The 15,444-nt window shown below is 44.4% G+C and overlaps 1 protein-coding gene across 1 annotated transcript in view; it reads left to right on the top strand.

Moving 5' to 3' along the window:
* Positions 1–674: 674 nt before the first annotated feature.
* The window catches only part of ATP6V1C1 (ATPase H+ transporting V1 subunit C1), a 99,772-nt gene continuing 85,002 nt past the window's right edge, over positions 675–15,444 (top strand). Inside the window, exon 1 of the mRNA XM_049633555.1 lies at positions 675–790. The gene's annotated coding sequence lies outside the window, so the exon portion shown is untranslated. The remainder of the gene's footprint in view (positions 791–15,444) is intronic.

Genomic DNA, 15,444 nt, shown 5'->3' with positions numbered 1-15,444 from the left:
TCCAGACAGTTGCCCACGTCAGGAAGTCACAGCGTCAGGGTTCCAGGCAACACAGAATCTAATCTCATGTGAGAGAAGGCAGGGTTTCAGGGCCTCCGTAGAACAGGCTTGGATTCAGTACAAAGATTTGGTCCTGGCAGGACAGGGGAGCACAGAGATCAGATAAAGCAAAAGCCCAGGCCCACATGCTGTGGATTAGGCACCTAAAAGGACAAGGTGCAAGGATGCTTTCTGGTCACCCAAGTCACAAGAGTTCTGTTAGAATTCCTGGTTGCAAGATAGGATGATTAATTCATCTGAGGACCCTCTCCATCCTGGGCAGACCAGGACAGTTGGCCACCCTATTACAACATGTCACAGGTTGGGTTGCCTGGGGAGCGGACTCTGTGACAGAGGTCACCTTGCAGCAGCTACCCCAGGGAGTGGTCTTGGGATCACCACCTAAGGAAGGGAAAAGAAGAGACAGAAGCAGGTGTGGGCAGAGGCAGGAGATGTGCTGAAATGCATTCTGGGTAGAGGCCTCAGTCAATACCATGGAAGGTTCTGTGGCTGGGATGGACCTTCGGAATTGACTTCAGTTTAGTGTTGCCAGATTGACCGGATAACAATACAGGATGGCCAGTTAAATTTAAATCTCAGATAAATAATGGGTACTTTTTTTTTTTTTTTTAAAGATTTTAAAGTAACCGCTACACCCAATGTGAGGCTTGAACTTACAACCCTGAATCAAGAGACACCTACTCTACCGACTGACCCAGCCAGGTGCTCCAATAATGGATAACTTTTTAACGTAAGTATTTTCACACAGTACTTTTAATATATCTATACTAAAAGAGTGTATCACTATTTATCTAAAATTATCTGAACATTGTGTATTTTATCTGGCAATCCCACTTGAATTGGGGTAAGGGGCCAGGTCTTTCCCTCTATTTTGACCAGTCCCTGGATTCACACTGGTTCAGTAAAGCAGGCGTGACCTTAGGTAATGAGGCTCTTCAGCTGAGGCCGTCCTGAAGCAAGCTGACAGCTGAGGGCCTCCTGCCAGCAGCCCACTCAACAGCTGAGAAAATAAATCCTTCAGACTTAAAAGGGATTTTGGAGAGCCCATCACAGTGTCTACACAGAAACAGGCTCTTGATAACTTGTTTACCGGAAGGTACTAGAAGGGTAGTGTGTTCACAAAATCAATGGGAAGGTGGAGAACGGGGCTCAGAAAATAGCCACGAGAGCTGAGCAGCAGGAAAAACATGTCAGGTCACCACAGGAAAAACAATCCGAGTTGTGGAGTTACAACTGTAGATGCCACAACCTGTTTTCATCTTCCAGTGGCTTCCAACCCTGCAGCTACCATATTGAATAGTGTGCCTGCACTGGACTGCTGTGTCCTTAGAGAGGCCACGTCCTGATGTGGCATCTGATTGGCTACTTGGGATCACATGTCCACCCTCTGGCTCCTGTAGTCCTGCTTTCCATCTTGTCTGTCACAAATGTGAATTTTCCTAAAAAAATAAAAAGGTTACACCAGGGCCTGGCACTTGGGGCAATATTAGGGGCCGGCAATGTCTCCAAGACTACCTCATGGTTTGGATTAATCCTCTTCCATTGGCCCCATGGAATGTGATCACAAGACATGGGAGAGAAAACCATGTGTGACCACAGAAGATTTGATTTTCTCAAATATGAGATACAGATAGCAGTCAGTGGGTTACCCTAAGAACTCTAGGAGCAGGAATGAATCTAATTATGTACATACTTTACTCAAACCCAAGTGTGACTTTACAATGTGGAGAAAAGTGCCTTTCTTGTGTGGAATTTATTTTCTGTGGCTATAGGACCAGCCTCGCTGTATTTTATATCTGAGAGAGAAGAGAAGACAGAGCACTCTTTCAAATAATAGATAATATCCATCCCGTGTTTAAGAAATATTCTTAGGTTTGTATGCTAATATATCAGCAAGGAGTATTAAAAAAATGGGACATTTTTGGGGGCGCCTGGGTGGCTCAGTCAGTTGACTGACTTCGGCCCAGGTCATGATCTCACAGTTCAGGAGTTCAAGCCCCATGTCGGGGCTGACCGCTCAGAGCCTGGAGCCTGCTTCGGATTCTATGTCTCCCTCTCTCTCTCTGCCCCTCCCCTGCTCATACTCTGTCTCTCTTTGTCTCTCAAAAAATGAATAAATATTTTTTAAAGATGGGACATTTTACAAATGAATGAGTTTGGAAGGACATCCTAGCAAAGATGCGTAGAGGCTTTTCAGGAATAGGTTTTAGTGGGTAGATGTGACCTGGTGGGGTGACCACACCTCGCAGGCCCTCAGTTCTGCAGACTCAGAAACTTTATTTTTTTATCTTTCTTCACCCATGCATTTATCCACCCATCCATCTTTATATCATCTATGCAGCCATCCAAACATCCATTCAGCGAATGTTTATTAAATATCTGGTATGTGTTAGACATTGTGGTTGTACTGGGGACGCAATAGTGAACACGACAGTCAGGGTTTTACCTTGTGTATACATTCTACTGGGGAGACAGACAAAAAAGCAAGTAATCAGACAAATTAATTTGCCTGTTTTCATCTGTACGGAAGGAAACAGGAAGCAAGTCAGAGGCTGAAGTAGAAAATAAAGGGTGGGGAGCTGAAGACACTTTGGCCCAGAGAGGTTAAGAACCTTAGTCAAGATCACATGATGGGAGGCGGAGAGCTGAGATTGGAGCCTGGCAGGCTGGCTTTGCATTCACACTCGAAACCACCACACTGCCTCATACAAAATCTCTGTGTCCGATTTCTCTTTTGTGAAGGAAGACCTGCATGTATCCCCCAACCCCCTGCCCCAGGTTGCTGGTTCTTTTCTGCCCTTGTCCTTCTCACTGGTTGATGAGACCCATCCAGTTAACAGAATTTGTCCTGAGTTAATGCCCACCCCCACTACACGTCTTTAGCTTCACATCTCCCTGCCTACGATGTGCTTGATAATACTCTTCAGAAGTATCAAGGTCATCAAGAATAAGGGAAGCATAGATGACAGCTATATTTGTGGTGAGCCCAGCTTCACGTACAGAGTTGATGAATCACTGTGTTGTACGCTTGAAACTAATGTAATGTTGTGTGTCAACTACACTTCAGTAAACAACAAGGAAACCCTGAGAAACTGTCACAGAGGAGCCCAAGGAGACGTGACAACTAAATGCACTGTGGGGGCACCTGGGTGGCTCAGTTGGTTAAGCATCTGACTCTTGATCTCAGCTTAGGTCTTGATCTCAGTGTTGTGAGATCAAGCCCCACCTTGGACTCCATGCTGGGTGTGAAGCCTGCTTTAAAAACTACCATACTGAGGGTATCCTGGATGGGATCCTAGGACAGACACAGGGTCTTGGGTAAAACTAAGGAAATCTGAATAAAGCTATAGTCTTCAGTTAATAATGTTTTAATATTGGTTAATTGTAACACATGTCCCATACTAACGTAACTTGTTACGTGTAAGGCTGAGGTATATGAGAAATCTGTTCCAGCTGCTCAATTTTTCTGTGCTTTAAAGATTTTTCTGTAATGTAAAAGTGTTGTTAAAAATGAGGTCTAGGGGCGCCTGGGTGGCGCAGTCGGTTAAGCGTCCGACTTCAGCCAGGTCACGATCTCGCGGTCCGTGAGTTCGAGCCCCGCGTCAGGCTCTGGGCTGATGGCTCGGAGCTTGGAGCCTGTTTCCGATTCTGTGTCTCCCTCTCTCTCTGCCCCTCCCCCGTTCATGCTCTGTCTCTCTCTGTCCCAAAAATAAATAAAAAACGTTGAAAAAAAAAATTAAAAAAAAAAAATGAGGTCTATTTTCAAAAAAATTCCAGGTGGTTCTTGCTTCCTAATGGGTATAAGAATCAAGTGTATCCCGCCCTATTTCCCCACAAACCGATGTTACCAGCTTTGTGGGCATTCATCATTCATTTCTCCATGCCGTAACATCTGATGTAGACACTTCACATCTTTGTACTGGGGAATTATGTTATATTTTATTTTAAGCTTTTTAAAAAGTGTATTTAAGTAGTCTCTACACCCCCTGTGGGGCTCAAACTCACGACCCTGAGATCAAGAGTCATGCGTTCTTCTGATTGAGCCAGCCAGGCACCCCTCGTGTTATTTTTAAAATGAAATTATATCCACCTCTCTAGATCTCATTCAACAACAAATATGGAAATCTTTCCAAGTCAATATAATTCATTTTTTTAAACGTAATTCTTTTTAATAGGTGAATACTATTCTTCACACAGATGTACCACAAACACTACATTAATGGGCTTCCGTGATGTTTCCAAATTTTGCCACTATGAATGTTTTAATAAACATTCTGGTTCTATGGAATATCTTGCTTGGAAAAGGATTACTGGATCAGAGGGTATATTTTTATTGTTTTGCTTATTAAAATATACATACAGAATCAACACATTAAAATATAACATATATTGGGGCGCCTGGGTGGCTCAGTTGGTTAAGCGGCCGACTTCAGCTCAGGTCACGATCTCGCGGTCCGTGAGTTCGAGCCCCGCGTCAGGCTCTGGGCTGACGGCTCAGAGCCTGGAGCCTGCTTCCGATTCTGTGTCTCCCTCTCTCTCTGCCCCTCCCCCGTTCATGCTCTGTCTCAAAAATAAATAAAAACGTTAAAAAAAATATATAACATATATAAGTTGTACACCTTGCTGAAATTTTACAAACTGAATATCCCTGTATAACCAACACCTGGATCAAGAAATAGAAGATTACCAAGACCTTAAAAGCATGCTGCAAGGATCTATGTATTTTAAATTTTAATAGAATTGCTTGATTGCTTTCTAACGTTTTTTAATGTTTATTTATTTTTGAGAGGGAGAGAAGGCACAAGAAGGGAGGGGCAGAGAGAGAGGGAGACACAGAATCTGAAGCAGGCTCCAGGCTCTGCGCTGTCAGCACAGAGCCCAACACAGGGCTCAAACTCACAAACCGTGAGACCTTGACCTGAGCCAAAGTCGGCTGCTTAACTGACTGAGCCACCCAGGAGCTCCTAGATTGGTTTCTAAAAACCTTCACAATTCCTAGCAGACAACCGAGAACATCCTTTTCCCTCCCTGCACCGGGCTACAAGCTTGATCAAGCTTGGTGGCCTCAAGCTGCACTGTCTGAAGTAGGACACAGAGCCTGAAGGCCATTTGCGGTGGCCCGGGAATTGCTGTCTTTATCACTTTTTAACTTTTCTTGTATTTGTGAAACTGCATCACACTCCTTCGTATGCATTCCTCCTAGCAATTGGAACACGGTAAGCAATTGGTAAACCCTCAAGAAATATTGATGGAAGGGCACCTGGGTGGCTCAGTCAGTTAAGTGTCTGACTCGACTTAGGCTCAAGTCAAGATCTCACAATTTGGGGGTTCGAGCCCCACTTCCAGCTCTGTGCTGACAGCATACAGTATGCTTGAGATTCTCTCTCTGCACCTCCTCCCCTTGGCACATACACACTCTCTTTCTCTCTCTAAAAATAAATTTAAAAAATATATACATACGTATATATATACACATACACACACACACACATATGTATGTATTTGCTGATGGATTGTTAAAGTGATAAAAACATGTCCCTTCTTCTTCTCAAAGAATCTTCTAAAACTTTACCTTTAGGGTTTAGTAGTGGATGTTTTATTCCATGCAGAGCAGAAAGAAGGTAGAATTTGCAACCGGAACACGTGAACGCAGGCTTCAGTTATGTGATATCTGGAGATCAATGTGCTCTCTGTGAGTCACAAATTGCTTACTACGTAATACAGAGAAGAAAAAGAAAACCACCAGCAATTATTCCTACCTCACAATTATAAAAGTAAATTTCCAGAATGTATTCGAAAAGCTGTTTGGGGGCGCCTGGGTGGCTCAGTCGGTTAAGCGGCCGACTTCGGCTCAGGTCACGATCTCGCGGTCCGTGAGTTCGAGCCCCGCGTCGGGCTCTGGGCTGACGGCTCGGAGCCTGGAGCCTGTTTCGGATTCTGTGTCTCCCTCTCTCTCTGCCCCTCCCCCGTTCATGCTCTGTCTCTCTCTGTCTCAAAAGTAAATAAAACGTTAAAAAAAAATTTTTTTTTAAAAAAAGAAAAGCTGTTTGTACACTGACAAATGCTACTTATTTAATATAATATCTATTCGTCTTGATATATTTTTATTGATTATTAAAATACTTTACAAGGTTTATTTCTAATTCCACATTTAAACGGATATTTTATTCCTTGAGCATATATTGCCTTGCTCTTCTTGTTGATTTGAAAAGAAACTAAAAAATATTTTTCTTTGCTACTTTATTTTTTTTTTCTCTCTCTGTCTTAATGCAACTACCAGAAGAGGCTTCTAAAAGCTTACTACTTTTTTTGTGGGCAGTGAAAGAGTTAAATTTCAGTGGCCTTCTGATTGGATTGAAGACAATGAGAACTGATGTCTCTGCCCAGCCCACCCACCCTTCTGGGCCCCCTTCTTCACCTTCTTCTGCCCATTACCTTCTTTGAAAGGCTGCTATGGTTCTTTAAGCTCTTTGACCTTGGGCTGCAGTGGCTGCCTGTTCCTTCTTGCTGAGGCTCGGCTCCCCCATACTTCAGTTATTCTCCTATTATACCATGATTTGTGATAATGTATGTACTTGCTATACATATAGATACAGAGTATTTACATGATGTTTTTACTTTTTTTAATTTTGATTGAGATATTTTACTTTTTTAAATTTTGATTGAGATATAATCAACATATAATAGTGTGTGAGTTTCGTCGTTGATCTGATACCTTTATGTTTGCCACATGATTACCACTTTAGTGTTAGCTCATACCTCTGTCTGGTCGCATAATTATTTTTTTGCCAAGGACGTAATTTTTTTAATTTAAATCAGCTTACTTTTATAAACTTGCATACATCTGTACCATGATTATATCAATTCATTTTGAAAACTGTGTTTCACTGCTCTAAATGGGTAGTTCAGTTACTGCTAACTGTAAAGACAAGTAGTACAATAAAGATAAAATAACGTCATTGAATTCCAGCTAGATAGCATGACTAACTGCAGGCCTTGAGCCCTAAGACTGTTTTATGTTTAAAAAAAAAAAAAAAAGTGGCGGGTGCCTGGCCGGCTCAGTCTGTAGAGCATGTGGATCTTGGATCTCTGGGGTCATGAGTTCTAGCCCCACGTTAAAGGTAGAGACTACTAAAAATAATCATTTAAAAATTAAAAATAGCAAGTGTTAGGAGCCTTAAAGGCAACTAATGGCTGAGGCTTCCTTCTGGAAGTCATCAAAAAAGGGTTAAAAGGAAAGTTAGAGTCTGTTGAGGCAGCCTACACAATGCAGCTGGGGCCAGGTGATGGTAGGGCCCCAATGCTGGGGCTCTGGGTAGATGGGAACTGGCTGGGAGTGCGAACCTTGTACGGCAAATCTAAATCTTAAAGGAAAAGGAAATGCTAAAGGGTACACATCAGCTTAGAATCATTACTAAAGCGTAAGTGCACACACACAAAACCACAGCCCCAAGGCTGAATCAAAGGAGAAAATTAAACGACCCTTGTTGCCCCTGACTGCCGTGTAACTCTGTGAATCACTTCTTTAGAAAACAGGCACGAATGTTCCAATTAAAGCACGTTGCTAATCTGGTAGAGGACCATGATACAGATGTTCATGTAACCATTTCCCTATTTAGAATGAAAATGCCAGCCAGAAGAAACAAGCACGATTGATTTTAATATATGTCCAGCTTCCTACAGTATCTTTTGTCTTGTCACTCATTACCTTTCAAGGCCTTCAAGGGCAAGAGTTGAGCCTTCCTTAGTTGCTTTGAAACCCCTCCAAGCAAACAACGAAACGTCCTGCAGGCAGTGAGCCTGGATTGATACGGACTAGTGTGAACCAAAGTCTTCAAAAGTAAGTGAGAGGTAGCAGTCGAGTGGGAGGACTCCTATTTAGGTTTTCTTTACTCCCTCGGGTCGTCCCAGGAGCAGGAATGGCGAACAGCAAACAGCGTCTCTGCAGACAGAACATTCTAATCAAGCTCTCTGAATTAGAATGCTAGTTGGTATTTGGTGACTAGCATTCAGTCTTATGCATCAGCCTAAATTAAAGTGAAGGTCGTCAGGGCTCCCCTCCTCCCATTTGGTAAGAAAGTGACCTAGTTAAGTATAGGCAAACGAAAGCTGGAGGGCAAAATCTCATCCTGTCACCTGTTTTTGTATGACCTTCAAGCTAAGAATGGTTTTTATGTGCTTAAATGGTGGAAACAATAAAAACGTATTTTTTTAAAATGTTTTATTTATTTTTGACAGAGAGAGAGAGAGAGAGAGAGAGAGACAGAGCATGAGCAGGGGAGGGAGGGGCAGAGATAGAGGGAGACACAGAATCCAAAGCAGGCTCCAGGCTCTGAGCTGTCAGCCCAGAGCCTGACGCGGGGCTCGAACTCGTGAACCACGAGATCGTGACCTGAGCTGAAGTCGGATGCTGAACCGACTGAGCCACCCAGGCGCCCCAATAAAAACGTATTTTTATGCATGACACATGAAATTATGTGAAATTCAGGTTACAGTGTCCAGGGTCAGTTTTATGGGAATATGACCACACTCATTCATTCATATATTGGCTTTGGATAGTCTCCTGCTACAATGGCAGAGAAGTTGTGATTAAGATAGTATGGCCTAAAGGGGCGCCTGGGCGGCTCAAGTCGGTTGAGCATTCGACTCTGGCTCAGGTCATGATCTCATAGTTCGTGAGTTCGAGCCCCGCATCAGGCTCTGTGCTAACAGCTCAGAGCCTGGAGCCTGCCTTGGATTCTGTGTCTCCCTCTTTCTCTGCCTCTCCCCCACTCACGCTTTGTCTCTCCTCTCTCAAAAATAAACATTAAAAAAAAAAAGACAGTATGGCCTATGAAGCCTCAACCATCTACTCTCTGATTCTTTACAGTAAAAGTTTGTGGCACTGACCTAGACCATTAGTTTCTATATTGGCTGCACATTGGAATCATTTGAGAAACTTAAAAAATACTGATGGTACTGATGCTTGGTCTGATTCTGATTAATTGGTCTAGAAACTGGGACTTTTTTTAAAATTTTTTATTTTTTAACATTTATTTATTTTTGAGACAGAGACAGAGCATGAACAGGGGAGGGTCAGAGAGAGGGAGACACAGAATCTGAAACAGGCTCCAGGCTCTGAGCTTTCAGCACAGAGCACGACACGGGGCTCGAACCCACGGACCGTGAGATCATGATCTGAGCCGAAGTCGGCCACTTAACCGACTGAGCCACCCAGGCGCCCGTAGAAACTGGGACTTTTAAGAACTGTCCAAGTGATTAGAATGTGCAGCCAAGTTCAACAACACCTGACCTGGACTAGTGCTTCTCAGACTAATATGATATGAATCACCTGGGATCTGGTTAAAGCACAGGTTCTGATGTAGTAGTCCTGGGAAGGGCCTGAGATCCTGTATTTTTAACAAGCTCCCTCGTAGTGCAAGGCTGCTAGTCCCCCGATACTGCTTCGAGTAACAAGGTCCTATTCTAGTTTCTCCCAGAAAGAAAGGGGGAAAAAAACCCAACCCTTTCCATGTGTCTTTTATCTTCCCTTAAATATAAGTTAAAAGATGCCACAGAACAAAAATGGCTTATCTCACAGATTTCTTAACCAACCTCAGTAGATGGGAAATTCACCCTGTAAACTGAAAGGGATTTTGATCCTTTCCCAAAAAATAAATGGCCTTGAATACCTGCCTTCACATCGATCTATTAAGACTTCCCATTTTCACTGAAGCAGTGAAAGAATGATTACAGCTTTCTCCTTTCACCCTCCTGTTCCTAGGAGAAAGGTTTTAAAGAGTGTGTATAAAGAAATCCTCTGTTGGTTAATGGCCTTGAAATTGTGTGTGGATTAACAATTAGCCTGAGTCCAGTGACTGGAGGAACAGCTCCCCGACTGGCTGGAGTTGAACTTTAGGAATTAACTGGTAGAATAGAATGTCTTTCCGGGCATGGAATGTTCTGGAATCTTAGTTGCCCAGAGTCATTTGAAACCCCTCTGGGGTAAAATTGAAGAAGGAGACACTACGAAATCCCGTGAAGACATTTATCCCTAACTTTTCCACTCTCTGCTATGAAGAGGATTAAGAATTTCAGAATCCCTTTCCCTTATTTTATTGTTAAGTTGGTGGACATATCCTTTTAAACACTTTGCTTACCAATTGCTGAGGGTTTATCACCCTAAACCTGTTTATTGTTGGGATCTACTTAATCTTCTGAAATACAAATATGCTTGGACGATAAATGTTAATACGATGGTGATGAGTTCTATGGAAAAAAGTTCCACTTCCTAGTTCCTGGTCTCTGAAGTGAAAAGCCATCGCAAGGAAACTATTTTATGGCAGCCCTCATCTGCATAGGAGAAGTCTTCTTTCCCTAAGTGTCAGAGGTCTGCTTTTGAGATGACTGTGACCTGACAGAGACTGAAACTTTGATGACTCAACCCCATATTCCACCCTGCAACTGAACGCCCGTACAGAATGAAGACCCCAGGATGCCTTAAAGTTATGGCAGTTAATGCCACACGGGGAGGAAGCAGCTCAGCTAGAAACACCCCTGAATTAGCCCGCATCCAAGCAGGTGTTAGTCTCTTTAGATACACCCTGCCCCGCCCCCCCCTTCTCCACCCCCAGCCCCTGCTGTTTTTAGAATTTCTTGAATCAGATAAAGGAAAACAATAGTGAGGAGAAGCAGAAGTTTCAAAAAATGTGTTCTGTGGTTTTATTGAGATATAATTCACATGCCATAAAGTTCACCCATTTCGAGTGCACCACCCAGTGGCATTTGGTACACTTACAGAGTTGTACAACCATCAGCACCACTGTCATCACCCCCGAAAAAACCCTGTGTCCATGAGCAGTCACTCCCCATTTCCGTCCTCTCTCCGGCCCTGGCAACCACCAATCTACTTCCTGGCTCAATGGAAGAGGAAGAGGAAGAAAGTTTTTGTAGCCAGAATCCTGGGTGCTAGGTTCAAAGTGTAGGACCCTCAGCTAGCTCTTTTCCTACTTCACGTCTATGGGCGTCAGTTTCCTCAGCTGACAGATGGGTGGTTCTCAGTCTTGGCTGCCATTAGAATCAGTTGGGGAACTTCGAAGAAACGCCGATGCTCAGGCCCTACCCCTAGAGATCCTGATTCACTAGGTCTGGGGTGGGGGCTTAGGCACATGAAATTTTTTTTTTTAACGTTTATTTATTTTTGAAAGAAAAAGAGAGACAAAGAGACAGCGTGAGCAGGGAAGGGGCAGGGAGAGAGGGAGACACGGAACGCTGAGTGGGCTCCAGGCTCTGAGCTGTCAGCACAGAGCCAGACTCGCGGCTCAAACTCACGAGCCATGAGATCATGACCTGAGCCGAAGTTGGACACTTAACCGACTGAGCCACCCAGGTGCCCCAGGCAAGGGACATTTTTAAAAGTTCTGTAAGGCACATTTATTCCAAGGCCTTGCTATCAAAACGTGGTCCTGGGACCAGCTGGGAGCTTATTGGAATGCAGACTCCCAGGCCCCTCCCCAGACCCACTGAATCAGTACGTGGGCATTAACAAGACCCCAGGTGATTTGTGTGCACAGTCCAGTGCAGGGAGCTCTGCTCCGGCATCCCATCCAGCTCTAACAGTTTGCAGCTTTGTGATCCCTGCTCCTGCCTTCGTGGGCCACCAGGTGATTTTAGTGATCGGTTCCCACAAACCAGAGTTTACCCTGAGCTGGAAAATTGGCTCTTCGTTTGCTTGCTGAACAGGATATAGGAATATGCCATTGGCAAAGCCTTACAAGAAGTTTGTTCAGTGATAGTTAATTACACAGTAATTTGGAAGAACATCAAGTCATTTTAGAGTTGTTTTATCTACTGTCCAGAAGCAAAGAATGGTATTTAGGTCTCCACCTGTTGCCAATTTAGTATTCTGTACTTAGCAGACATCATGTGTCAGGCAAGCCGTCAGTTTTCATTTAAGGCTGTGCAAGCAGGGGCGCCTGGGTGACTCGGTCGGTTGAGTGTCCGACTTTGGCTCAGGTCATGATCTCATGGCTTGTGAGTTCGAGCCCCGCATCGGGCTCTGTGCTGACAGCTCAGAGCCTGGAGCCTGCTTCATATTCTGGGTCTTCCTTTGTCTCTCTCTGCCCTCTCCCACTCATGCTGTCTCTCTCTGTCTCTCAAAAATAAATAAACATTAAAAAAAAATGTAAAGCTGTGTAAGCAGAGTTTCTCAGCCACGGCTGTCCATTTGAATCGCCTGGGGAACTTTTAAAACTCCAGACAGCCAGGCTCCCCAACCCAGACCAAATAAGCCAGAATCTTGGGAGTTTTTATTTTATTTTTTTAATGTTTATCTATTTAGAGAGGGAGAGAGTGTGTGTGCATGAGCAGGGATGGGGCAGAGAGAGAGGGAGAGAAAAAATCCGAAGCAGGCTCCACACTGTCAGCACCGAGCCCCACGTGGGACTCGAACTCATAAAACCTTGAGATCATGACCTGAGCTGAAACCAAGAGTTGGACGTTTAACCGACAACCACCCAGGTGCCCCAGAATCTTGGTAGTTTTATTTAAAACTCTCCAGGTGCTATCATTACCCTGTTCAGGATGTACTGAAAACTCCTGGTTTTGTCCCTTCTTAAGGTCTAAGGCTGTTTCGAACACATTATCTTTGGTCTGTTCAGTACCCGTGTGCTGAACATCTTCATGTCTCAAGCCCCACCAGTAGGACTTGAGGGAAGGAGCCTACCTGTCCCAAAGACGGAGAATGCAACCACCTTGATGGTTTGCTTGACCAACCTTCTGACAGTGGTAACCCTGACACTTTGTATTGTTTCTCCAGGGTTCCACGTGCAGGAGAGAATCTGCACTGTCAGTCTCGGGGAGTAGATCATTTAGATACACGGGTTTGACTCTTTTGGTCCTCGCGTCCATGACGACAGCACTAAAAAGTTAATCAGTCAAAAGATAGGTACTGAAAATGGGGCCCAGCATGAAAGGGAGAGGCTGGGAGAAGAGGCCTCTAGGATCTGACTGACGAAATAAGGCATCCATAAATGGGACAGTTAGCAAGCAGTACATGGGAAAATGCAGTCAAGGGTCCAGTTTGTGGTAAAATCATCAAGGACTGCAGAAATTCAGAGGCTGTGAAATCAGTGCCTCTGGAATAAGACGGAGAAGCGGCGTAGCAAAAGTAGCTCATAGAGGGGCGACTGACTGGCTCAGTTGGTAGAGCGTTTGACTCTTGATCTCGGGGTCATGAGTTCAAGTCCCGGGTCTAGAGTAACGCTTAAGTGGAAAAAAAACAAGATGGCTCATGGAGGGAGTGAGGATGGCGTTCTTAGACTATATATTACCTAGCATACTATTGGTTACATTTACTATGAGCCAGGCATTGTGCTAAATGATTCCCCTGTATAGTTTTTTTTACTCCTCTCAACAACATAAGGTAAGATACTGTAGACGATGAGACTGAGGCAGAGAGAAGTTTAACTTGCCCAGGGTCATGCTGAACCTGGTCTATATGATTCCCAAGGCCATGCACTCCACCATACCATATGTGTGCCAGCAGGCAGATTCCTAACATTATATATGTATTATCTCATTTAATCCTCAAGATAAAGAATGCTTGCTGGTAGGCAGCCCCGGTATTCTCAAGTTCTAGAAAAGGAAATTTGGACACAGAGAAGTTAGGTAGCTAGCCTGAGGTCTAGGGTTACCAGATAAACTGCAGAACAGCTAGTTAAATTTGATAAATAACATAATGGTTTAGTATAAACATTTCGTGGGATGTACTTATACTAGAAAGTATTCATTGTATATCGGACAAATTCAAATGAGTCTCCTGTTGACATTTGTTTGTTTTGGCTAAATCTGGCAAGCCTCCTGAGGTCACGTTGCTGGCAGGTGACAAAGCAAGATTTGGATCAAGTGGTCAGACTCTAGGGTCCACACTTTGAACCACCGCGTTTCGGTGCGGCAGAGTGGGTTAGCGTGCACGGGAGGAAGGGAGCAGACTTGCCTACTTGGCTCCGAGGTGAGGCTGAGGGGGAGTGAGAAAGAAGCGGCAGTGGAGTTTTCCACCTCTCCCTCACCTCCTGTGCTCTCCTGCTGCTGCTGCTGTCCCCACCTGCTGGTGGTACAAGAGTTCAGGGAGCTGGGCAATGCAGCCTTTGCTAATAAATGCTTGGTTCCGATGCCAAATCCAGAAGGAAAAGGAAAACCGGAAAAAAAATAAGAGAGAGAGAAGGAGAGGGGGAGAGAGGTAGAGGGATGGTATGAGATTCTGCAGGCACTGTCACACTCACCCCTCCCTTTTTAAACCACAGAGCCACCCGTGAGGATACACGCCTATGCCTGGAAAGCGTCACAGCAATGTGTGGCCGAGGCACAGAGGTGGCAGTTACGTGACCGTCTGATGGACCACTATTGACCAGGGAGCTCTGTCAGGGAGCCTTCTGGACAGTCAGCTGACATAGACCCAGGGCCATGGGCCGGGAGTGGGGCTTAGGCCAGGAGGCCTGAGAAAAGTGGGACATCTCCAGGGTAGATGCTGAGTTCAGCAACAACAACACGTACCACCTAGGCAGTCTGGCTCATCACCATGAGCAGCAGGAAGCTGCAGCTGCAAAAACGAACTTTTCTGGTTCGTAGTGAAAGGGGGTGAGCACTTGCGTCATTGAACATCAAATATATCACAAACACGAGAGCTTAATGGGGCCAGTGTGATACTCAGCAAGAGGCAATAAAAATTGGTAAGAAGGTCAGCAGAAGCAGATAAACTATTCCCTGTTGCGGAAGAACAGGAATTCATAAAAGAATTCGCTGGGTATAAACTCACATTTCTGTTTGAGAAAGCCGCGCATTATGTTGTATAGTTTGTATTTAGGAGAGTTTTAAAAATTATGTTTATTTCTTCTTGTCGTTTTCCGGAGACCTGAGTTAAAGAACCCCATGAGATAGGGTATCTATGAGCATGACCGAAATGGCTGAGTTGTGGCCCAGAGATGCCAAGCATTGGCCGTTTAGAGCTCTTTTCAAGACTGTCTTGAGAATTTATTGACCAGTCACCTTCCTCCCAGTCTCTCTGTCCTCTGGCAATTCCTGCATACTGCCGCTAGAATTTAGAGGTAAATCCTGGATGGTTTAGATTGCTATCAGTTGCGTAAAAGAGAAAGTTGCAAAAGTTCAATGCCTTTTGTAATCTCTTTCCAAACCGCTTTCCAAATTCGTTCAAGATCTGTTTCTCCCAGTACAGGCTACATCTATCTCGCCCTTGTGGATTTTCTGGTTCAGACCGTGCAAGGTTCTCTGGTTCCATCTCTTTTCCAGACCCTAACTCAGATTCTTCAGGACAATAGCCAATTGATCACCAGACATTTTTGGACCTCCACACCTTAGAACGTGCTGTTCCTTCCATCTGTCCTCCAG

The sequence above is a fragment of the Panthera uncia genome, chromosome F2 (genome assembly GCF_023721935.1).
Source record: "Panthera uncia isolate 11264 chromosome F2, Puncia_PCG_1.0, whole genome shotgun sequence".
Taxonomy (NCBI): domain Eukaryota; kingdom Metazoa; phylum Chordata; class Mammalia; order Carnivora; family Felidae; genus Panthera; species Panthera uncia.
Note: the sequence above shows the minus strand (reverse complement) of the source record. Positions and strands in the feature narration are given on the sequence as shown.